The 24,166-nt window shown below is 40.8% G+C and overlaps 1 long non-coding RNA gene and 1 other non-coding gene across 2 annotated transcripts; both read right to left on the reverse strand.

Moving 5' to 3' along the window:
- Positions 1-889: 889 nt before the first annotated feature.
- LOC140690912 (uncharacterized) lies at positions 890-21,814 on the reverse strand. Its single transcript, XR_012066266.1, has 4 exons — positions 21,699-21,814; positions 15,257-15,643; positions 10,901-11,017; positions 890-2,003 (listed from the first exon to the last, which is right to left on the reverse strand). It is a non-coding gene; the product is annotated as an uncharacterized lncRNA (long non-coding RNA).
- On the reverse strand, positions 1,300-1,403 carry LOC116276682 (U6 spliceosomal RNA). Its single transcript, XR_004186142.1, has one exon. It is a non-coding gene; the product is annotated as a U6 spliceosomal RNA (small nuclear RNA).
- Positions 21,815-24,166: the final 2,352 nt, after the last annotated feature.

Consider the following 24,166-nt stretch of genomic DNA (forward strand, 5'->3'; position numbering starts at 1 on the left):
TATGTTCATGAACTTCTGAGTTGTTTTTTTTCCTCTCTTTCTATCCAGAAGGAGACATTCATCAACATTCAGTCCTTTATTAATTTCTTCCATCACTGAGTCACTCATTCGACAAATGTTTCTTGAGCCCCTATTATGTGGGGAGGGTTGGCCAAACACACTCACTCATGGCAAAGACTGATGAACTCTGAGTGTTTCAGGGTGTCCTCTGACCCAAAGCTATTTTGGCTTCAAATAACCATGGTGACAGCTCTACTCTAAACTGTTCCAGATTTGGGGAGAATCCCCAGTAGACACCGGCCACACAGCCCAAGGGTGAGGAGCTCAGGCTGTGGCACCCACGGATGTGCACTTAGTAGGTACTTAATAAGCAGTGGCTGCAGCTCCTTCCTAGGCACGGAAGCCTTGTAAGGAGCGGGGCCCCCCTCTTTTTTTAATCCTTTGCTGGCCTCGTAAGGCAGGTACTGTTACATTTAATCGACGAGGAAAGGATGCTCAGTGAGGTGTGGCAACTCTTCTGAGGCTGCACAGCTGGTGAGCGGCTGAGCTGGGATTCAAACCCAGGCCTGTGGAGGATCCAGTCTGCCTCCTCGCCCATCCTTTAAGCCTTGACCCACTCAAAGGAGAGCCCAGACTCGGCACGGACAAAGGCTGCACACTTTGCTTTGCCATTTCTTGTTGTCGTTCTCATCTTTGGGGTCAGCCCAGGATGTTTTCCCAGCTCCAAAGCCAGGTTTGTCTGTTTCAGCTTAAAATCATATGGAGGTGGGGAGGGGGTGGGAAGAGGGTGGGGAGGGAGAGGCATAACTCGCCAGTAGCTCCTCTTGCCTATGTCCCACACCCTGGGCCTGGGTTCTAGATGGTCTCACTGCCATCTGTCCCCCTCCATCCTACTTCCTGGGGACTGTCCCCCCTCAGGGTCCTCCCAAGCCCTCACTCTCAGGCTCTATCAAGAGGCCCTAAATGGCAGCATTTTGCTAAGTGACATTTTTCTAAGTGATGGGCATGAGATTACACATCTGGGTCGGTTGTTACCAGCGCCCTGACTCACTCAGCTCATTCCTTCAAGTGAATGAGCCTTTCATTGTAACTGCTGGCTTTTAAAGGGCCCACGCATCTGTTTTTCCGACCATGTAAAATCTATCAGACAGGGGGAGACGTGTCATTTAAAGAAATGGTTAAGTTTTCTCCATGGGAACAAATTTTCCAGGGAAGAAAATATGTCAATCTTATGATGTCATTGAGCGGCTTTCAAAAAATTTTTTTTCCGCACATGAACCCTTTCTTTTTCCAAAAAAAAAAAATATGGACTGCTTCACAAATGTGTGTGTCATCCTGGCGCAGGGGCCATGCTAATCTCTGTATCATTCCAATTTTAGTATCTGTGCTGCCGAAGCGAGCATGGCACGTGAGCCCTTCTGCAGAGGCTACTGAAGCCGCAGCTCAGTGTCCAGATGGTGAAAAGGGAGCCCCTGGGATGGAAAGAGGGTAGAGGTTGCTCAGTGACACGGCTTCCCTCTTACTCCAGGGCCCCCTACCTCTCTGTGCAGCTTGCCCCCGGGTATGGAACCAGTTTAGAACCGCAGAGAGTGCTGTGACCCAGGAGTTGGAGCCCCGGGCCATTGTTTACTACCAGTGTGACCTCAGGAGAGGGAGTAGGCTTCCCATCTGGGAAATGGGACGGTTGTCCTAAATATTTCCTAACCTTCTTTCCAGTTCTAAGGTTCTGTGTGGCTGGGAGGATGTCATCTGAAGTGGTGAACTTTCGGAATATAGACTTTTCGAAAAAAGAAACAGAGTTCTCTTGTTTGAGGCGGTCTGGTAAGAAACCAACGGCTCTATGAGTATTTTCCAAGTGGAGGTGCTGTGGGTCTCCTTGCACGAATCGATAAAAAAAAGCAGCTTCATTTACTTCATTGTTAGAAAGTAGGGAAAGTCGAATCATGTTGCTGTCTGCGCACCTTAAACTTATACAGCGCTGTATGTTGATTATATCTCATGATCTGGGGAGGAATGGGAATAATGTTAGAATGTAAACAAAAAAAAGTACTATCCAAGCAATATCACTCACATAAAGCAATGCAAAAAATTCCCTAATGTATCACCATATCCGGCAAGGGGAACAGTCTAGAAAGAAAGAAAGAAAGAAAGAAAGAAAGAAAGAAAGAAAGAAAGAAAGAAAGAAAAGAAAGTAGGCTAAAGATGGCCCCTGATAGCCCGTCTGTGTTAATTTGTCAGTAACCTTCCCTCATGCTCAGTATAAATAACGTACTAAGTAAAAAAGTACTTAGTAATGAAAAGTCAAACAACATTAACATAGACAGTTATTGAACATTAATACAGACTTTTTTTTTTAAAAGATCAAATATCCACATACAATTGGGATAACCAACTATTCTGCTTTCCTCAGACTGAGGGGTTTCTTGGGACACAGGACTTTCGGTGCTACAACTAGGAATGTCCCAGGCAAACGGGGTGAGTTGGTCACCCACTCACATAGCACAGCAGTTACTATGTGTCAGACACCGTTCCAAACACTTTTCACATTTTAACTCTTTTGAAATCTGCACCACAACCCTGTAAAGTAGGTCCTATTAATATCCCTAGTTTTACAGGTCCTCAGGGGAAACTAAAGCTCAGAGAGGTTAAGTGATTTTTCCAAGGTCACACAGCTGGCTGGAGGCAGAGCCAGGGTGAAAACCCACCCAGTATGGCTCTGGTGCTCGTAACTGTTACATCATATCATCTTGCTCCTAAATCGTGTCTTTAGCAAATCACAGAGCTGTAGCCAGTCTGTGACCAAGGCCAGCTGGGTACTCAAGAGATCCAGGCCTGGCTCTCTGTGGAATAACACTGAGGGGCCCCCAGCTTCTCTGGGTCCTGGTTTCCAGCCCAGTGAAATGAGGGGACTGGTCTGGAACAGTGGTTTCCCTAGTTTTTTAAGCAGTAGAACTTGTCAGATACTTGGGATCCCAATATATAAAACAGACCACGGCCAGAGAATTTACATCTTCAGTGTTGAGCAGAAAATTCTTCATAGTGTAGAGAATTCCAGAAACTCTGCCCCATAGCCTGAGGCTTCCAGAAGCAGAAGGTGAAAACTTGTGGTTTAATTGCTCTCTAAGGGCCTTTTAGGCTTTAAAATTAAATCCAACATTTAATTTAAACATTTTATTCGTTCATGCCGCAAAAATGTTAGAGCGGCATCAGATTTGCCAGGCACTGGTCCAGGCGCTGGGGCATCAGAGATGAGCTGGAAAGGGTTTCTCCACTGTGGCACTGCTGTCATTTGGGGTGGGACGATTCTTTGTTTCGGCCTTTGCATTGTAGAATGTTTCGCGGCATTCCCAGCATCTACTCAAGAGATGCTAGGAGCACCTGTCCAGTTGTGACAGCCCAAGATGTCCCCAGACATTGCCAAATATCCCCTGGTGGTAAAAATCAGCCCTGGTGAAGAATTATGCAGCTAAGCTAATGAAGATATCTTATCTCATCAGCTTGGGTTCCCTGGGGAGAGACAGACAACAAGGTTTTTGTTTTTTTGTTTTTTTTTAAGAAATGATTAATGTATGATAAAGCTAAAATGAGGTGATGAGATAGGTGTTCCTGGGGCAGTCTTCGTGTTGAGAAGGTGTCTCTGAGAAGGTGATATTTGATCTGGGCCCTAAATGTCCAGGGGGAAGGAGCCAGTCATGCAAAGAATCTGAAGGAAGAATGTTTCCATCAGAGTCAACAGTGAGAGCGAAGAATGAGAGGCTGGATGAAGTGGCTTGTTAAAGGAACAGGACAAAGGCCAGTGTAGCAGGAGCCTCGAGGATGAGGGGCAGAGGAGATAGAGGTGAGCTGAGGGGGGCACGGAAGGCAGGTAGGAACGGGAAAGGTCAGATCACTGAAGGCCTCTTACCAAATTAATCATCTAAATTCTACTTCAAGGAACTAGAAAAGGAAGAGAAAAATAAACCCAAAGCAAACAGAATAAAGGAAATAATATAGATAAGAGCAGAGAGCACTAAAATTGAAAACAAAAAAACAAGAGAGAAAATTAATGAAACAAAAAGCTATATCTTTGTAGGGGAGTTATAGCTCAAATGGTAGAGTGCATGTTTAGCATGCATGAGGTCCTGGGTTCAATCCCCAGTACCCCCTCTAAAAATAAATAAGTAAACTTAATTACCTCCCCCTGCCAAAAAAAAAAAAAAGCTGTATCATGGGGGAAAAAAAATCAATAAATTGACAAACCTCTGGCAAAAAAGAGAAATCATTAATATTGGGATGAAATATAGGATATCACAACAGATTATGCAGGTATTGAAATGATAATAAAGGGATACGACAAACAATCTCACACTGTTGGACTCAGAAGAGATGTTGTTCATCCAGAACACGGTCAATGCTTGGGGACAGGTCACAGGCCCCAGAGAAAAAGTTTACCAGCGAAAGCAGCAGCCTTCTACCTCCACAATGAATTTACCAGGAGGAGCTGGGAGATAATGCAGTGAGGGGGCACTGGCATCCTGGGGCCAGTGAAGAGTGATCACCTTCCTTCCTTTTATATGAACACAAGGCTGACCCTTGATAATGAGATGGGTGGTACAGTGCCAAGATGCTAACAGAAATGAGAGAAGCCAATTGAGCATAAAAACAAAAAAACTGGTGAAAATAAAGGACAAAACCCACACAATCATACAATAGATACAGAAAAAAGCTCTGACAAAATCCAGCACCCAATCATGATAAGAATTCTCAATGATGCTTAAAATAGAAGGTAACTTCCTCAATTTGATGAAAAACTACAGCTTACATCATATTTAATGGTAAAAGACTCAAATGCCTTTCTTCTAAGATCAGGTACAAGACAAGGCTATCCACTTTTGCCTCTTGTATTCAACTTCATCCTGTAGGTTCAGGACAGGCAACAAGGCAAAAATAAAAAGAATTTAAAGGCACCTATTAGGGAAGAAAAGAGGTAAAATTCTTAACTCACAGGTAACATTACCACGTGTGTAGAAAGTCCTAAAGAACTCCCCTCTTACTATGCACAAAAGCTGCTAGAACTAAAAAAGTTCGGTAAAGTAACAGGATACAAGGTCAATATAATGAAAAAAAAAATCAGTTGTACATCTCCACACTAGCAACAAATAACAACAAGAAAGAAATTAGGAAAATAATTCCATTCACTGTAGCACAAAAAATCAAATACTTAGGAATAAATCTATCAAAAGGAGTGTAAGACTTGTACACTGAAAATTATAAAACATTAATGAGAGGAATTTTAGAATATCTAAATATATGATGAGACATTCAAATTCAATATTGTTAAGATGGTGACTGTCCTCAAATTGGTCTCTAGATTCCGTATAATCCCTATAGAAATGCTAACAGGATTTTTGTAGAAATTGTAAAACTGATCCTAAAATTCATATGGAAATGCAAGTGCCTAAAATAGCCAAAAGAATTTGGAAAATGAAGAACAGTCACAGGACTTACACTACCTGTGTTCAAACCTAACTGGCAAAAGGCTGGATAGATCAATCTAACAGAATCAAAAGTCTAGAAATAAACTCTTACATTTATGGTCAATTGATTTTCAATGAAGCATCAAGGCAATTTGACAAGGAAAATATAGTTTTTTCAACAAATAGTTCTGATATAATTAGATATAAGTAAACAAAAGGGTGAATTCACACCCTACCTCACACAATACAGAAAAAGAAACTGAAAATGGATCACAGATATAAATTTGAGAACTACAACTATAAAACTTCTAGAAGAAAACACAGGAGAAAACCTTTGTGATCTTGGGCTGGGCAAAGAACTCTTAGATATGACACTAAAATGATGTTCCACAAAAGAAAAGTACAAATTGGGCTTCAACAAGATGAAAAATGTTTGTTCTGTGGAAGACACATTTATAAGAAGATGAAAAGACAAATTACAGACCGGGACAAATATTTTCAAATCATATGTTCAATAAAGTACTTGTATCCATACCATATAAATAACTCATATAACTCAATAACGAGAAGACAATATAGTTTAAAAAATGAAATGGAATCCAAAAAATCCAAATATAATGAGAATTGTACACAATGGCCATGTGAAATTTATCCAAGGAATGCAAGTTTGGTTTAGCATCAAAAAATTAATTAATGTAATACACAGTATCAATAGAATAAATAACAAAAACTACCTGATCATCCCAATAGATGCACTGAAAACATTTCACAAAATCCAACCCCTTTTTGTGGTAAAAATACTTGTCAAAGTAGGAGTAGAAGGGAACTTCCTCAACCTGATAAAACGTATACATGAAAAACCTACAGCTAACATCATACTTAATGCTGAAAGTATGTAGGCTTTCCTGCTAAGATCAGGAAAAAGATAAGATGTACACTCTTGCCACTTCTATTCAGCATTGTATTAGAGGTTCTAACCAAGAAAATTAGGTAAGAAAAAGAACTGAATTGGAAAGGAAAAAATAAAAGTATATTTTCAGATGACAGGATTAGTACATAGAAAATCTGAAGGAATACACAGAAAAGTTAATAGTACTAGTAAACAAGTTTACCTAGGTTGCGGGATACAAGATCAATATGCAGAATTATTGATTTTACATATACACTTGCAATGAACAATCTTAAAATGAAATTAAGAAAACAATTCTTTTCATAATAGCCTAAAAAAATTAAAATGCTGAGTAATCATTGAACAAAAGATTTGCAATACATACTCTCAAACTACAAAACATTGCTGAAAGAAATGAAGGAGATCTAAATATATGGGAAAGAACATCATGTCCATGGATTTGAAGACTTTCTATTGTTAAGTGGCAACACTCTCCTCCAAGTTGATCTACAGATGCAGCACCATCAACATCAGAATCCCAGCTTGCTTCTTTGTAGAAACTGACAAAATGATTCTAGATTTCACATGGAATTGCAAAGGACCCAGAATAACCAAAACAATACTGAAAAAGAAGAACAAAGTTAGAGGACTCATAACTTCCCAATTTCAAAACTTATTACAAAGCAACAAGAATCAGGACAGTGTGTTACTGGCATAGGAAGAGAATGTAGGTCAATGAACTAGAATTGAGAGTCTGGAATTAAGCCCATGTGTCTGTAATGAGCTATTTTTTGACAAGATTGCTCTAGTCATTCCAGGGGAAAATATAGTCTTCAATAAATAGTGCTGGGACAACTGGATAGACACATGCAAAAGCATGAAGTTGGATCCCTACCTCACATTATATAGAAATAATAGTGAAAAATAGATCAAAACCTAAAAGTATAAAACTCTTAGAGGAAAATGTAGAGTTGAGTTAAGTCTTTATGACCTCATATTTGACAATGGATTCTTAGATATGACACCAAAAGCTTGAGGAACAAAAGAAAAATAGATAAATTGTACTTCATCAAAATTAAAAACTTCTGTGCTTCAAAGGACACCATCAAGAAAGGGAAATGATGACCCACAGGAAGTGAGAAAATATTTACAAATCATATATCTGATAAAGAAATGGTATCTAGACTATATAAAGAACTTTTATAATCCAATAATAAGAAGACCAATAACCCAATTTTAAAATCAGTGAAGGACTTAAATAGGCATTTCTCCAAAGAAGATATTCAAATAATCAGTAAACATGAAAAGATACTCAAATTCATTAGTCATCAGGGAAATGCAAATCAAAGCCATGAGATACCACTTAATACCCACTAGAATGGCTATAATGAAAAAGCCAAATAATAACAAGTGTTGGTGAGGATGTGAAGAAATCAGAACCCTTATATGCTGTTGATGGAAATGTAAAAGAATGCATCCCTTTGGAAAACAGTAGATACTAAACATAGAATTACCACCTGACCCAGCAGTGCCATTCTTAAGTATCTACTCAACAGAAATGAAAACCTATGTCCACATAAAAACTTGTACATGAATGTTTATAGCAGCATTATGCATAATAGCCCCACACTATGACCAATCCAAATGCACATCAATTAGTGAATGGAGAACCAGAATATGGGAACAAGGAAATATTATTCAGCAATGAAAAAGTAATGAAGTATCGATACAAGCTACAACATGGATGAACCTCAAAAACATTATGCTAAGTGAAAGTAGCCAGACATAAATGGTCCATATTGCATGATTCCACTTATACCAAATGCCCTGAAATGGCATATTTATAGAGTCAGAAAGGTTAATGTTTGTCTGGAGCTGAGATTGGGAGTGGAGATGACTGCAGATGATCACAGGGGGACTTGAATAGGGTGATGTCAATATTCTAAAATAATTGTGGTGATGGTTGTGTAACTCTATAAAGTCACTAAAAATTATTGAATCGTATACTTATCATCGGCAAATTTTATGGTATAAATATCTCAATAAAACGGGGTGGGGGGCTGTGGAAAACAGTTTGGAGATCCCTCAAAAGACTAGGAATAGACTTACCATATGACCCAGGAATCCTGCTCCTGGGCATATATCCAGAAGGAACCCTACTTCAAAAAGACACCTGCACCCCAATGTTCATAGCAGCACTATTTACAATAGCCAAGACATGGAAACAGCCTAAGTGTTCATTGTTCATCAACAGATGCCTGGATAAAGAAGAAGTATATTTATACAATGGAATACTATTCAGCCATAAAACCCGACAACATAACGCCATTGGCAGCAACATGGATGTTCCTGGAGAATGTCATTCTAAGTGAAGTAAGCCAGAAAGAGAAAGAAAAATACCATATGAGATCTCTCATATGTGGAATCTAAAACAAAAACAAAAACATAAATACAAATCAGAAACAGACTCATAGACATAGAATACAAACTTGTGGTTGCCAAGGGGGCGGGCGGTGGGAAGGGACAGGCTGGGATTTCAAAATGTAGAATAGATAAACAAGATTATACTGTATAGCACAGGGAAATATATACAAGATCTTGTGGTAGCTCACAGTGGAAAAAAATGTGACAATGAATATATGTATGTTCTTGTATAACTGAAAAATTGTGCTCTACACTGGAATTTGACATAACATTGTAAAATGACTACAACTCAATAAAAAAAAACATAAAAAAAACCACGGGGGGGCAAGGAGAATAAATTTCTGTTTTTTAAAAAATTTATTTATTTATTTATAGGAAAGGTACTTGGAATTGAACCCAGAACCTTGTGTATGCTAAGTATGTGCTCTGCCACTTGAGCTATACTCTCCCCTCAAGATTTCTGTTGTTTTAAACCATCCTATCTGTGGTTAATTTGTGATGGCGACTCTAAGAAATGAATACAGGGTTCATTACACTATTACTTCTACTTTTCTGTATGTTTGAAAGTTTTCCTAATAAAATGTTTTTTAAAAAACCCAAACATTTCAAGTCAACTCAGAGGCCTTCAGGTTAGGAGCGGTGGAGACGGTGGCACTGCCTTCAGAGAGCACGTGCTCTGTCTAATGGGGATCTCTCAGCTCCAGGGGTTGTGGTTCTGTGGAATATGCACCCAGGGATGCTAGGGCTTCCAATTTGTCAGAATAAACTGGGAATCCATATTTTTCTGTGCCATTAGTTTGTAATTAATTCAAAATCTTAAAAACTTGTGTGGCTTTTCGAAGTAAGAACATGGCAACAGTGTGTATGTGTGTGTGTGTGTGTGTGTGTGTGTGTGTGTGTGTGTGTGTGTGTGTGTGTGTGTGTGTGTGTGTGTGTTAACCCTTTAAATGCCCTCATAAAAGTAAGACAGAGTAGGATAACAAAAGACCATCCCCTACCCACCCCCGCCGCCCACATACACACACATACGCAGCCCCTGTTTGGGCCAGCTAAGATTTCTGCTGATTGGATCTGATCCTCAAATAACACTGACAATACAGGTTTCTTAAGTGCCTATTGTATGTCAAAAACTATGAAGGCATTTTATGGGCTATATTTCACTTAATCATCATGAGGTAGCTATTATTCATAAGGAATTTTTTTTATACACGAGGAAACTGAGGCAAAGAGTTTGCATGTGCTCTCTCTCTTCCTCCATAACCCATGAGTTGTTTTGAAAGGTCAGTATCAACTGGTCAGAAGAATGGACCCTGGAATCAGATAAACCTGGATTCAAAACTCAGCCCTGAGGTTAAGCACTATATGACTGTGGGCAATATACTGAAACTCTGAGAGCCTCAGTTTCCTTATGTGTATAATGGAGATATCAGTGCTTAATTCATGGGGCTATTAAAGGATTAAAGGAGACAGTGTATGTCAAATGCTAAGCCTGTAATACAACTGTAATTACTGTAAATACAACTAGGAAATAGAAGATGTGAGCTATCATTATTTTTATTTTAAAATACTGTTGCTGGGTGCAAGAATTTGTTTCTTTAACTGTAACTTCCCCCTAGCACATTCAACTAAAATCCAACCAACACCAAACTTCCTGGAAAATATCCCTGTGAAGAAATCTTGGTTTTCTTTTAAACAAATAGGTTGTAACCATTGTTCACCACGTGTACAAATGGCACACGTGCTCTGTACAATGCTTTGTTGCTGTGCCTTTCTGGAGAGCATTTAGCTGCCAGGGACAGGATTTCCTCCCCTCCACCCTGTGCTGGGGTAGGAACTATCTGTCCAGAGATTCCTGATCTCTTGACTGTTTCTTCCTGCCTGCCCAGCAGATGGTGACTGAGGTTTTTGTTTTCCTTTCCATTCAATGCTGTAGGGCTGACTTCAGAGGGAGTAAAGCAGTCCCAGGACAGATTCTGATTGGCTCAGCTGGAATTTGATGTCCGCCACTGGGCTAATCATCTGTGGCCGGGGAGGGTCATCTCAGAAAGGGGGTTGTGGGCACTGACTCTCTGAGATTCAAGGACATGGGTTGTCTGGCTCATGCAGCCAGACAAGAGTCGCTGAGATGTACCTGCGTTTCAGGTCGATGCCAGAGATGACAACCATGGTCCACTGGGGCACATCACTGGGAGACGTCATCGATGTTTTTTCTGTTTTGGTTGTGCACCAAGTGTATTAACGGTTACCTCTGGGGATTCGGACCGACGAACAGAAAAGAAAGATTTTCACTTTCTATACCTTTGTGTTGTTTAACATTTTTTCTTTTCAATGTAGTTTATTTTTTTAGCACCTTTTAGATTTATAGAAAAATTGAGAAAATAGGATAGAGTTTTTATATACCCCACATCTAATTTCCCTACTAAAACGTCTTACATTAGTATGATATGTTAGCCCTGCTTACCCGTAGGTTCCACATCAGCAGATTCAACCAACCTGATAGAAAAAAAAATTCCAGAAAATTCCCAAAAGCAAAACTTGAATTTGCTGCTATAGGCGACTATTTAAAAAGTATTTACATTGTATTACAAATAAACTACAAATGATTTAAAGTATAAGGGAGGCCATGTGTAGGTTATATGCAAATACTATGCCATTTTATATAAGACACTTGAGCATCTGAGGACTTTGGTACCTGCAAAGGGTGGGGTGGGGTGGGGGTCCTAGAACTGATTCCCCATGGATACTGAGGGATGACTATATACTTTGTACGATTAATGAACCATTATTGATATGTTGTTATTAACTAAAGTCCACAGTTTGATGAGATTTTCTTAGTTTTTACCTAGTGTCCTTTTTCTGTTCCAGGATCCTGTCCAGGAGCCCCCATTATACTTGGTTGTCGTCTCTCCTCTTGTCTCTGAGTTTCTTATACTTTCCTTGTTGATGATGACCTTGACAGTTCTGAGAACGGGTCAAGCTTTTTGTGGGCTGCTCCACTCTTGGATTCATCCAGTGATTTTCTCGTAAGGCTGGGTTATTGGGAGGAAGACCACAGAGCTTTCCACTTCCATGATGTCATATTGAGCACACAGGCTGTCAGCATGACTGGTGACTGTTGATGTTGGCCTTGATCACCTGGCTGATGGAGTGTTTTTCAGGTTTCTCCACTCTTAAGTCACTCTTTGTCCCCTTTTTCCATATTGTACATTTTGGAAGGAAGTCACTATGCACAGCCTTTGCCTAAAAAGTGGGGCTTTATGCCCCTCTCCTCGAGGGCAGCGTATCTACATGAGTTATTTGGAATTCTTTTGTGTATTAGCTTCCTAAAGCTGGGATAACAAATTACTGCAGACTAGATGGCTTAAAACAACAGAAATTCATTCTCTCAGTGTTCTGGAGGCTGGAAGTCTGGAGTCCAGGTGTCAGCAGGGCCAGATTCCCTCTGAAGGTTCCAGGGAAGAATTGTTCCTTGCCCTCTTCCAGCTTCTGGTGGCCCCAGGCATCACTTGGCTAGTGGAAGCTTCCCTCCAATCTCTGCTCCACCTTCACCTGGCCTGTGTATCTTTATGTTCTTCTTATAAGGACACCAGGCATTGGATTATAGGCTCACTCTGAACCCGGTATATCTCGAGATCTTTAAGTAATTACAATGGCAAAGACTCTATTTCCAAATCAAGCCACATTCTGACTTTTCAGTGGACACAAGTTTTGGGGGACACTACTCAGTCCACTCCATCTTGCAAGGGAGATTTGTCTCTTCTCTCTCCTTATTAATTTATTCCATCATTTATAGTATTATAAGCCAAGGCATATTTTTTATGTTGGCTCATAACCCAATGCTGCTTTAACTTTTTGTTTAAGTTGTTTCAGATTTAGCCATTAGAAGCTCTTTCAGTTGGTTCCTGTGACATAGTCTCAATATGATTATGATTATTATTACTATTATTATTTTTTTGAACACTTCCTTACTCTCTGGCAGGACGCTCTAGGCTCATCTTGTGTATTTCCTGTTTCAGTTCTAGAATCAGCCATTTCTTTAAGGAGCTCTGGTTCCTTTTATAGAGGAATGGCTTAGAAACCAAGATCTGAACATTAGGCATTCTTGTGGCTACTGGGGTGTCATTTCCTTTAGGCCCTCTCAGCTGACAGAGCAAAAAAGTTGTTTCTACATGTATATATACATTTGTATATGTGACTGTCTATATCTATATTAAGCTGATCGTGAGCTCATGCTGATGTATCCAGTTCTAATCTATTACCATATGGATCATTCTAGCTCCCTTCCCTTGCTTGTCTGTAAACTCCTGTTCCAACAGTGAGAAACTTACCCCCAATATCTGACATCCGTTTACATCTGAATTGTTCCATTCCAGTATATGTGTGTTCACCAGCAAGGAAGCTCTCCTGTTGTTTGGGGGGATTTGGAGGCTTCATTACATAGGTGTAATAGATTAAATCATCGGGCATTGGTGGTTGAACACAATCTCCAGCCCCTTTTCCCTCCTTGAAAGTTGGGGGTGAGGTGGGACTGAACGTTACAATTCTCTAATCACATGGTTCATTTCCTTGGCAACCAGCCCCCATCCTAAGGTTACTGAAGGGCTTTCCAAAAGTCACCTCATTAACATAACAAAACACACCTTTTTGGCTCTTACCACAGGAAATTCCAAGGGTTTTAGGAGCTCCATGCCAGAACTGGGATGAAGACCAGATACAAAATTCTTATTATAAATCAGAATATCATACCCGGCATCCACTGATCATTTTACTGTCTCTGTAGTTTTGTCTTTTCCATTTGGAATCATGTAATATATAGCCTTTTCATACTGGCTTCTTTCACTTTGCATTATGCATTTAGGGTTCTTTCACATCTTTTCATGGCTTGATAGCTCATTTCTTTATATTGCTGATTAATAGTCCTTTGATTGCGTGGTTGTATCATGGTTTGCTTATCCATTCATATTGAAAGACATCTTTGTTACTTTAAGTTTGGAGTAATTATAAATAAAGCTGCTATAAACATTTCCATACAGGTTTTTGTGAGAGATGTTGTTGATAATTTGGGAGGGGGTCCTTGAGACCCTGTTTTTGCCTCTGTTGATCCATGTTCTCAGATGTAGTATGAGAAACATCATTCATGGGTTTGCACCATTATAGTGAGGGTTGTGAGGTTTGAAGAGACCATCATTCCGGCTTGGAGAATCTTTCTCCATTCCCAGACTGTGGCCTTGACTGCCCAACACATTGACAACTTGCCTGTTCCTTCAAGACTCCAGTCTTTCCTCAGAGTATCCCGCTGCTCCATATTCCTCCACCTGCAACTCCCTGAACCCTCAGCTGAACTCATTACTTTCTCCCTCAAACCTGCACTAGATCCTTTATTCACTCATTTGGAGGGGACAGCCTTCCCCATATCATACATGACCTCCTCTGCTTCCCCCCACATTTGGTCTGTTATCCAGGCTGTGGATTCACCCTGCAGTCTCTTCCTCCTCTGTTCTATCACCATTTCTCCTCCTTAAGGGGCATCTTTCTAATCTGCCCCCTACACTGTGAACTTGGTGTTTCAAACAAACTAATGCCATTTCATGCCTCTACATCTTTGCATAAGTTGTTCTCTCCACCAGGGTATACCCTTCCCCTCAATTGTCTGGGAAATTCATAGCTATCTTTCAAAACTCTGCTCAGGCTTCTGAAAAGCTTTGTTTAACTTCTATTTATAATTTTGCTACTCAAACTGTGGTCTGCAAATGACCAATCTTTAACATCACCTGGGAACTGGTAGGAATGCAGGTCCTATCCCAGATTCACTGAATCTGGATCTGCATTTTAAACGATGCTAGGTGACTTGTGTGCAAGCTGAAGTTTGTGTAGTGCTCTGTGCCACTTATGACACTGCACTTCTGCTGTGACATAGGTTTCATTTTTTGTAATTGCTTGTGTCTGTTTTACCCTCAAGACTGTGAGTTCCCCGAGGTCAGGGTCAGGGTCCATACCCCATTCAGAGGCCAGCCCAGACTGTGGCAACTGAAATATTTGTTGAACCCACAGGGTTCTTCAGACCTGGATCTGAGCCCATTGTTAAAAAGAAGAATTACAGAAGTGAGGTTCTTTTGGAACATTATTTTACTTTGTCCTCATAAAGATATTATTAAACAGTGTATACCTCCCTCCTTGTTTTCCCTTAGGATGAATTAATAAAAGAATCAAATGGAAAAATGAACAAGGGTTTATGTACAAGAATGTTTATAATTGTACAAAATTACTTAAATAATCAACTTTATGCAGCTGTTAAAAATAGTGTCATGTGAATATATAAATATAGAAAGCTAACATGCATCATAAACTTATAAACCTTTATAATTTTTAAAAATTATAAATTATTTATAAATTTAACACATTCAAACAGTATAGAACCACGTGGGTAAGCATTAAAAGTAACCTCTGTCCCACAGCGTTTGTTAATTGATAGGCTTTTGTTACTTACCCTCCCGAGTCAGTTCCCAATGAGGGTCCTTCTCCCTGGTGTCATCAGAGAGAATAAAATGAGACTGAGTTTGGTTCGGAAGCGAATGAAAGCTTTATCCTTTGATTAAAGAATGGAGAGGTGTGAGCTTGCAGTGTAAAGTACAATGTTGGTGGGGCTATTTTATGGGGATTCATCAGCAGGGAGGGGAGAGGACGGAGCTCTCACTGTGCTGTGCCAGGTCCACATTGCAGGGTAGCCATAGCGACTCTGCACACGGGCCCTGCAGCGTATCTGCACACGGCTCTCATGGTCTCTGCACACGGCTCGGGCTGCCATCTTGGACTGAGGTGTCCGCATAGCGGTTTGGCACCAGGAAGTCTGGCTGAAGGGCCCAGTGCGAGGCCTCTGCACACACGAGTAAAACAAGACTAAGCACAAAGGTTAAAAAAAAAAAAAAAAAAGCTTAGATTTTGTTACCCAAGTTCTATTTTTGTTTCCTGGGAACTGTTAACGGGCTTTACCAGCAACACTTGCATCCTCTTAGAATTTCTGGTCCAGAAGGATAGAAGTGACGTGGCCTATGGTGTGAGGTGACAGCTTCTAAAGTCCATTCACAATGTTAAATTTTATTATTATTGATATATATGGTCTTAATAGATCCTGTACTTTCTTTAGTAAGTCCATCTAGTTTTCCTACATCATGTAAAAAACAGATCACTATTTTTCAGTTGAGTATCAGTTTGCATTTAGAGGTCAAGTTGCAATATATACACATTCATACATACACATACACATATATCTCTGTGCCACTCTTTCTTTATCTCCAAGCCCTTTGAATTATATTTGGGTAGTTTAGAAGCTCCAGTTGTGCAGTTGATTAGCATGTGGTGCTTATATTTGAGTAATTTAAATTAAACTTTTAACCCTCGCCTCCCCCCAAAAAACCGAGAACACATTTTTCTGCCACTTGCTTTCCTTAATATTTTTCCAAGTCCCCTCACATAAATCTACCTTAATCTTTTCAATAACTACATCATTGTTTATGGGGGTATCATAATTTACTCCGTTCCCTTGCTGACAGACTTCTTAGTTGTTTGTCATTGTTTCTTATTATGAACAATGCTGTTATAAATACCCTTTTACATATGTATTTGGCTTTCTTTTATAAAATAACTTTTTATAATTTAAAAGTAATGCACATCCATGGTTAAATTTTTAAAGAAAATTACAGAAAAGCATAATGCATAAAAATGAAAATTAATTCCATCACCATGAGATACTGAGTCTCAGCTTTTCATAGTAAAATTTTTAATTTATTTTACTAGAATTTAATAGGAGAAAAAGAACTGAAGTAAAACCAAAGTCTCCCTTTGCCACCCCACCCCACCTCTGCCAAATTCTTCTATATTTAAAAAAAGATTATGAAATAGTACAAGAATGGGAACATTGTGCATTTGGTTAAACGTTGTTTATCTTAGTAGATATAACTTTAAATTTCTACATAATAAAACTTTTAACACCTGCCGAATGAAAATCAGAGGACAACTGTGATGTCTAAATAGACAATAAACACTCACATGCACATTTAAAAATTTTTTTGAAAGGAACAAAGTTTAAAACCTAAACCCGCTAGAAGAAAGGAACTGAGAAAGGCTGATCTCCAAGAAATTATTCAATAAAAGTGACAAACTGCTTGTAGGAAAAAAAAAAAAACCTATCCCATCCTGGCAAGAAACATCCTGGGAACATATTTACACCTCCTGTGTATTCTAAACCCAACAAATTAATCATGAATTCAGAATATTAATCTTACTCCTCGCTCAATTTTTTTTTGTCCAGTAGGGTTGAGCACTGTTTCAAATTTGTTAAAAAAACAAAGCAAAACACTTTGCTGAGCTTTGAACATGCACATTCAAGCACCTCTGCTGAATGACCCGAGGCCCAAAGGAGTGTTTTATAATGTGTCTTGAACTTGCTTGAAATTAAGTTCTGTGTCTGTGATGCAGAGCTTAAAGGTGACCACCTGCAAAGATGACTTGCTAGTCTGCTTTGTGAGCCAAGGAGAGACCATAGTTCAGAATCTTGCCTTGTTTGGTGCACTTCCTCCCCATCCCCCCTTCACTTTACCTATTTACTTTCATTTCTGCTCAGAAAGCCCTGTAGAACTTGCGTTTGAGGGACATGACTCTCCCTTGCCAGGAAGGCAATAAATTCAGCTTTGTTTCTGACTATAATTTGGTGGTCTTTGTTTCTTACTGGCTAAATCACCATCAAGTGTCCTAAATTATGTTCATTTTAGCTTGATTGTGATTTTCCAGCATCGCTTATACCCATATTCCACTGTTTCTAACTGCACTCTTCCTTTTGGTCTTTTATGTTCATCTTTTCAGAACTTTCAGATTGTCACGTATTCAACTTGCCCAATGGCATCTATTTTTATTCTTTAAGTTTTTGTCCCAGAGGACTCTAACGTCCAATTCTAGTTTTAACACATTGTGTTTTATCTCGTCTTTCTAGCTGTCAGGCTGGGATTCTTTCAAACCTTCTCTTGCTTTAGTTCCACTGTTTCTTGTTTTCCCAGTCTTTTTCCTGGACTCCCTTATCGATTTGTTGAAGTCTCCTCAAGTATTTTTTTTTCAGAGAAGGTGCACAGGAGAAAGTTTCAGAGTTCCTGCTTGTCTTCAGATATCTTCTTTTGTCCTCACATTTGCTTAACAGTATGGCTGGATATGGGCTTTCCATTCAAAATAATTTTCTTTGTACAAAACCATCATATAAAAAATAGAAATTGCATTATTTTAACAACTGGCACTAGAATTCATTTAAGGGTGGGGACTGTAAGGGGTGGGAAAAATATACTGATAAGCTCTCATGTATAGACGAAAAGGATAAGAGTGTGGGGGAGAGACCAGGAGAAAAAGGAAATCAACTACACTGCTCATTATGTAACAAGACAGGGAGCTTATACTGGTTCTGGGAGAGCAGAGCACTGGAGAGGATGTCTGATGCCCAGTGTGAAATGGACTATGTTGCTTGTATGGTGCTTTTGAAAAAAAAAATGTCCACCAATTCTTTGATACTCCTCTCTTCAGAAATGGAGCTTAATTCCCCCTCCCCTGAGTGTGGGCTAGACTTAGTAACTTGCTTCTGATAAATAGAATAAAGCAGAAATAATGTGTGACTCTGGAGACTAGGTCATACAAAGGCACTGTGGCTTCCATCTTTTTTTTTTAAATTGAAATACAGTTGATTTGCAATGTTAGTTTCAAGTATACAGCAAAGCTATCATTTTATATATACATATATTTTTTCATATTATTTACCATTGTAGGTTATTATAAGATATTAAATATAGTTCCCTGTGCTATGTAGTAAATCCTTATTGCTTATCTACTTTATGTATAGTAGTTTGTATCTGTTAAATCCCTCCCCCTATTCCCTTTACGCTTTGGAAACTGTAAGTTTGTTTTCTGTGAGTCTGTTTCTGTTTTGTATATAGATTAATTTGTATTATTTTTTAGATTCCACATATAAGTGACATCATATAATGTTTGTCTTTCTCTGGCTAGCTTACATCACTTAATATTATAATCTTTAGGCCCATCCATGTTGCTACAAATGGCAATATTTCATTCTATTTTTATGGCTGAGTAATATTCCATGGTGTGTGTGTGTACGTCTTCTTTATCCAGTCATCTGTTTGTTGATAGACACTTAGGCTGCTTCCATGTCTCTGCTATTATTGTAAATGGTACTGCTATGAACATTAGAATCTTTTCAAATTAGAGTTTTCATCTTTTCCAGATACATGCCCAGGAGTGGAATTGCTGGATTGTATGGTAACTCTATTTTCAATTTTTTTAAGGAACCTCCATACTGTTTTCCATAATGGCTGCCCCACCTTACATTCCCACCCACAGTTCATGAGGGTTCTTTTCTCCACACTCTCTCCAGCATTTATTGTTTGTAGACTTTTGATGATCTGAGGCTTCCATCTTGATTACATCTTTAGGAGAATTGGGAGTTTCCACTTCCTTTTTCTTGGAATGCTTGTTCTGTGGGAAGCCAGTTGCCATGTAGAAGTCTGACTATTCTGAGACCGCCATGCTGGGAGGAAGTCCAAGCTAGCCGTGTGAAAAGGCAGCATCACAGAAAGATGCCCAAGTTGCCTCCAGCTCTCCCACTGTTCCCAGCCCAGGTGGTGGACATGAAGGTGAAGGAGCCATCTTGGATATCCTTGCCTCAGAAGACACGTCATGGAGAAGACCTGAGCCTCCTGACATAAGGCCCCAGTTGAGTTGACCTCAACATTCATTCTAGGCACTCCAGCTGGGGCCCCCTGGTATGTAAGCACGGAAACGAGCCATGCATACTGTGCTCTGCCCAACTCTGACCCATGGAACGAACGGTGAGGATATATGGGTGTGGTGCTCTGCTACAAAGTTTTGAGGTGGCTTATTATGCAGCAATAAACTGGAACAGTCACATAGTTTATAACTGTCAAACTAACTCAGGCATTCTTTTTAAAAAAAAAATCTTTACTAACCATTACTTTTTCATTGCCAAAGTCACACCTGTTCATTGCATCACATTCAAATACAGAAGTATTGTTTAGGACTGGGATCCTGTACTTACCTCCAAAGCACCAGTACCTGCCACACGGACTTCCAGAGGCTTGATGAAGTTTACTGAGTGAGTGAGCCCTGCCTTCCTATTCTCACCTGCTTACTGACTACCTTTCCACTCACATTTAAAAGAAAGTCAGAATAAAATAAAATAAAAAAATAAAAGAAGGTCGAATCTGAAAAGTTTTAGAATGGTGCTACAGGAATTGAGTATCAGCTACTCTGGGGGCCAGGGGAGAATCAGGCTCTGTGGGTGGTGGGCTGGCCAGGTCTCAGGCAGAGGGGTGCTGGCTTCCCCCTATTCCAAGTCCCTCTCATTAAGGGGTGAGGCTGTGGCTTACATGAACCAACCTCTGACAAAAATTCCAAGGGGAAATTTGGGGAAATAGCAGCTCAACTACAATGTTATGAGGAGTTTGGAGGGGCAGAAGTTTCTGGGCGATGACAGGCTATCTGGCCTTGGGTATGTCCTTCCCTTCCCAACCTCAGTTTCCTTTATGAGTCTCCTTTGCCAAAGCCCAGCCTGGGAAAAACACGAGGTCTTTAAGTGGGATCTGGCAATATCCCCAAATGCCAGGAACAAAGTCACCCCTCTGATGCTTCAAATTCTTTAGAAAATATGGGCTGACACTGTGGAAAGGGCAAGTTACAAAACAGTCTGTACAGGGAGTACAGAGCTTGCTCTGTTTGTAACTTTATCCAGCCTCTCTGCGTAGAAGCAAGTTGGGGGAGGCTGTTTGCCAGTGTGTTATCTGTGGTTATCTGAGAGGGTGGGAGGAAATTATTCCTGGTAATTTTTATTTTCTTTTTGGTGTGCCTCCAACATTTTCTACAATGAACATCTATTGCTTTTCATAATCAAGAACTTAAAAAAAATTTTTTTAAACCAGGCAGTTTGATACATGCCCTTTGTCATGCTTGGTAAGTCCACAGCTTGCTTCTAGATGAAGTAATAAAAAGAGGGGTCATCCATGCAGCCTTGTTAGTGGAGACTGTGAGGTTGTCTAATGTGTTGGTTTTCCACTGCTGTGTAACAGATGATCCCTAAGTTTGTGGTTTGGAGCAGCACAGTTTATGAGCTCACGGTTTCTATGGGTTGGGAGTCCAGGCGTGGCTTAACTGAGTCCTCTTCTCAGGGGCCCACAAGGCTACAGTCAAGGTGTTGTCCAAGCTGCATTCTCATCTGGAGGCAAGGATGGGGAGGAACCTATTTCCAAGGTCATTCAGGGTGTTGGTGGACTTCAGTTCCTTGTGGCTGTAGGGCTGAGGGCCCCAGCTTCTTGCTGGTCCTTTGGGTGGAAGCCACCCTCAAGGTCCTAGAGGCCACCTGCAGTTTCTTGCCATGTGGGCTTTCCGAACACGGCCACTTATTTCAACAAACCAGCAAGAAGAGCCTCTGGAGCAAGTTTGCTAGCAAGACGGAGTCTTATATAATGTAATATAATCACAGAGTGACATCCCATCACCTTTGCCAGATGCCATTGGTTAGAAGCAAATTGCAAATCCCACATCAGAGGGAAAGTCTGATATGAGCAGAAGGGATTTTGGACTGAGTGTCTGCACCCCTCTAGAATCCATGTTGAAGACCTAACCTCCCGTGTGGCTGTATTTGGAGACAGGGTCTCTAAGGAAGTAATTAAGGTTAAATGAGATCATAAAGGTGGGTTCCTGATCTGGTAGGATTAATGTCCTTAAAAGAAGAGGCACCAGAGAGCTCGTTCTCTCTTCCCTCACACACACACTGAGGAAAGGCCACATGAGGACAGAGGGAGAAGGTAGCCGTCTGCAAGCCAGAAGAGAGCCCTTTCTCGAAACCAAATTGACTGGTCGGTCACCTTGATCCAGGACTTCCAGCCTCCAGAACTTTGAGAGAATACGTTTTTTGTTGTTTGATCCATCCAGTCTGTGGTATTCTGTTACAGCAGCCTGAGCTGCGTTGGACAACTGTGAACGCCAGGAAGCACTGATCATGGTGGGGGCAAGTTGGGGTCTGTCTGCCACACTTAACATTGTGAGGTTGGCTGGAATTCCAAATGGAAATTCCACACAGAAATTCCGGAAGCTTCTAGGTAACATCTGGAATTTTTAAAAGTGCCGATTCTCCCCCAGAGATTGTCATTCTGTAGGCCAGTGCGGGGCCTGAGATGTTTCCATGAGCTCGTCCAAGGTGTTTCCAACACTGGAGCAGGTAGTCCAGGTTGAGAGTTAAAGTGCAACAGCTTCAGACTCGAGCCCTGCCACTTTCTAGACATCGGACCTTAAATTGGTGACTCCTCCTTCTGCTGATGGTTCTTCTTCTGATGTGACATGGCAAGTTGTTAAAAGAAAATTAAAAAAACACTGATATTAGCTGTTCCTCTTCCCAGCCCAGCCCAGACCACCCCAGCCCCAGCAAAAGGAGGCTGAAATTGTCTCATGTCCTTATCCCTGTGCCTTTGGGTCATGGAAAGGTTTGAAATCAGGAGAGGGACAGGGTTTGGAGGCTGTTCAAACATGCGGGTGAATGACTTGGGTCTTGCTTGTCCTGATGGCTTGTTCTGGGATGCTGAAATACACCAGGGGGGCTGGAGAAGGTGAGGGTCCCGGTGCAGACCTGTGGTCAGGTGGGGGACAGGGGTAAGGGCCAGTGTACCTGGATACCAGAAGGAAAAGCAGTCTTTGGTCAAGCTGGCCACAAGCAGGTGGAGCAGCCTCCCTGTGGTAACTGCCGTGGAGGGACCTCAGTTTTCTGTCACAAAGAGTCAATGGCTAAGGGGTGGGGCTGTGGGGGGGTGTGAGTTGACTCAGGAAGGACTAAATGACCTAAAAACTATGGGAAATTTCTTGCATTAGGTCTATGGAATAAAATTCACACCAGAAATGTGTCAAAAGAGATGATGCATATAAATTGCAGAGGAATTGATAAACAAAAGGTATTATACTATTATGTTAAAATCTCCAGTTTGAGTGCCTAGAATGCCTCTTCTTACTTATCCACTATCATGGGTCTTATTGTTTTCTAGGCTGAAGCAGATCTGCAGTTTGGAGGATGAGGTTATGGTTGGAAACCTGGGTGGAAGATCACCTACAAATTAAGGGGCCCTGGTGTTCCCTCCTTTGTAATGACTGGTGTGCTCTGAGCATTAACTGAGTTGATAAAGGCAGAGGGCTTAGCTCCATTCCTAGCCTTAGTAAATGTGAGTTATGACCATGTGTTGTAATAATGCTACCAAATGCTGACAGACTGGGTAGCATGGACATATATTAGTCTGTGAACGAAAGGGTATTTGAGTAAAATATACCACCAGAGCCAGATTCTTGGGCATGCGGCCTGTGCAGACACAAAGGGCCCCATTCTTTGAAGAGCCCCATACTCAGGAGGGGCTCAAATTTGGTTTAATGCTCTGCTGTTGTCATCTTGAAATTCTTCATAATTTTTGTTTTGTTTTTAAAATTTTTTTAAAATTTTATTTTGGGGGGGCAGGTACTTAGGTTACTTACTTACTTATTTGTTTGTTTATTTATTTAGTGGAGGTACTGGGGATTGAACCCAGGACCTCATCTGTGCTAGGCATGCAGTCTACCACCAAGCTATACCCTCCCGCCTCTTCACAATTTTTGAACAAGGCCCCTGCATTTTCATTTTGCACTAGGCCCCACAAATTATGTAGCTGGTCCTGTAATACTATATCTTGACTCGAGTTCTTAGGCGCCAACTGCACGTGAAGTTTCCAAATTCCTTACAGCCCTTTACCTTGTATGAGTCTTGCTATATCTTGAGTGCCTTCATCCACAGGGAATTTCAGAAGGCAGTGATAGGAGAAGGTGGATGGTCTAGGATTAGAAAAAGGGGAAGGAGCCAGGGCTGGGGAGACTGTGCGCGGATCCCCTCTGTATAGACCTGGCGCCTGCAGGTGTGTAGAAGGGGGTGGTTTCCTGTAAGGGTTAGGGTTAGAGTTAGGTGAGGCACAGGGAAGCTTGACTCGAATTTTCTAAGTAGAAGAAAGACCGAAGAGTAAGAGAGCAAGGAAGGAGGGGAACAAGGAGGTTCTATTTCTCCTTCTTAGGCTGTTAGACCCAAGGACAAGCACAGAAAGCAAAGCCAAGAGCATTAGTTATCATAAAATAGGTCCATGAAGGCCAGGCCCGGGGACAGAATGCTATTAGAGCAGTTTGCCTTAAAAGAGGGAACTGGGGGAGGTATCCAGGCCAAGAGCCTTAAGCACAGCCCAAGTTCTCGTTCCCTTTTTGGGCGCCCCAGGCACGAGGAAACTGCATTCCATTTGGCAAAGTGCTAAGAATAACTTGGTATCAATTTGCTTTT

The sequence above is a fragment of the Vicugna pacos genome, chromosome 32, assembly GCF_048564905.1.
Source record: "Vicugna pacos chromosome 32, VicPac4, whole genome shotgun sequence".
Lineage (NCBI taxonomy): Eukaryota > Metazoa > Chordata > Mammalia > Artiodactyla > Camelidae > Vicugna > Vicugna pacos.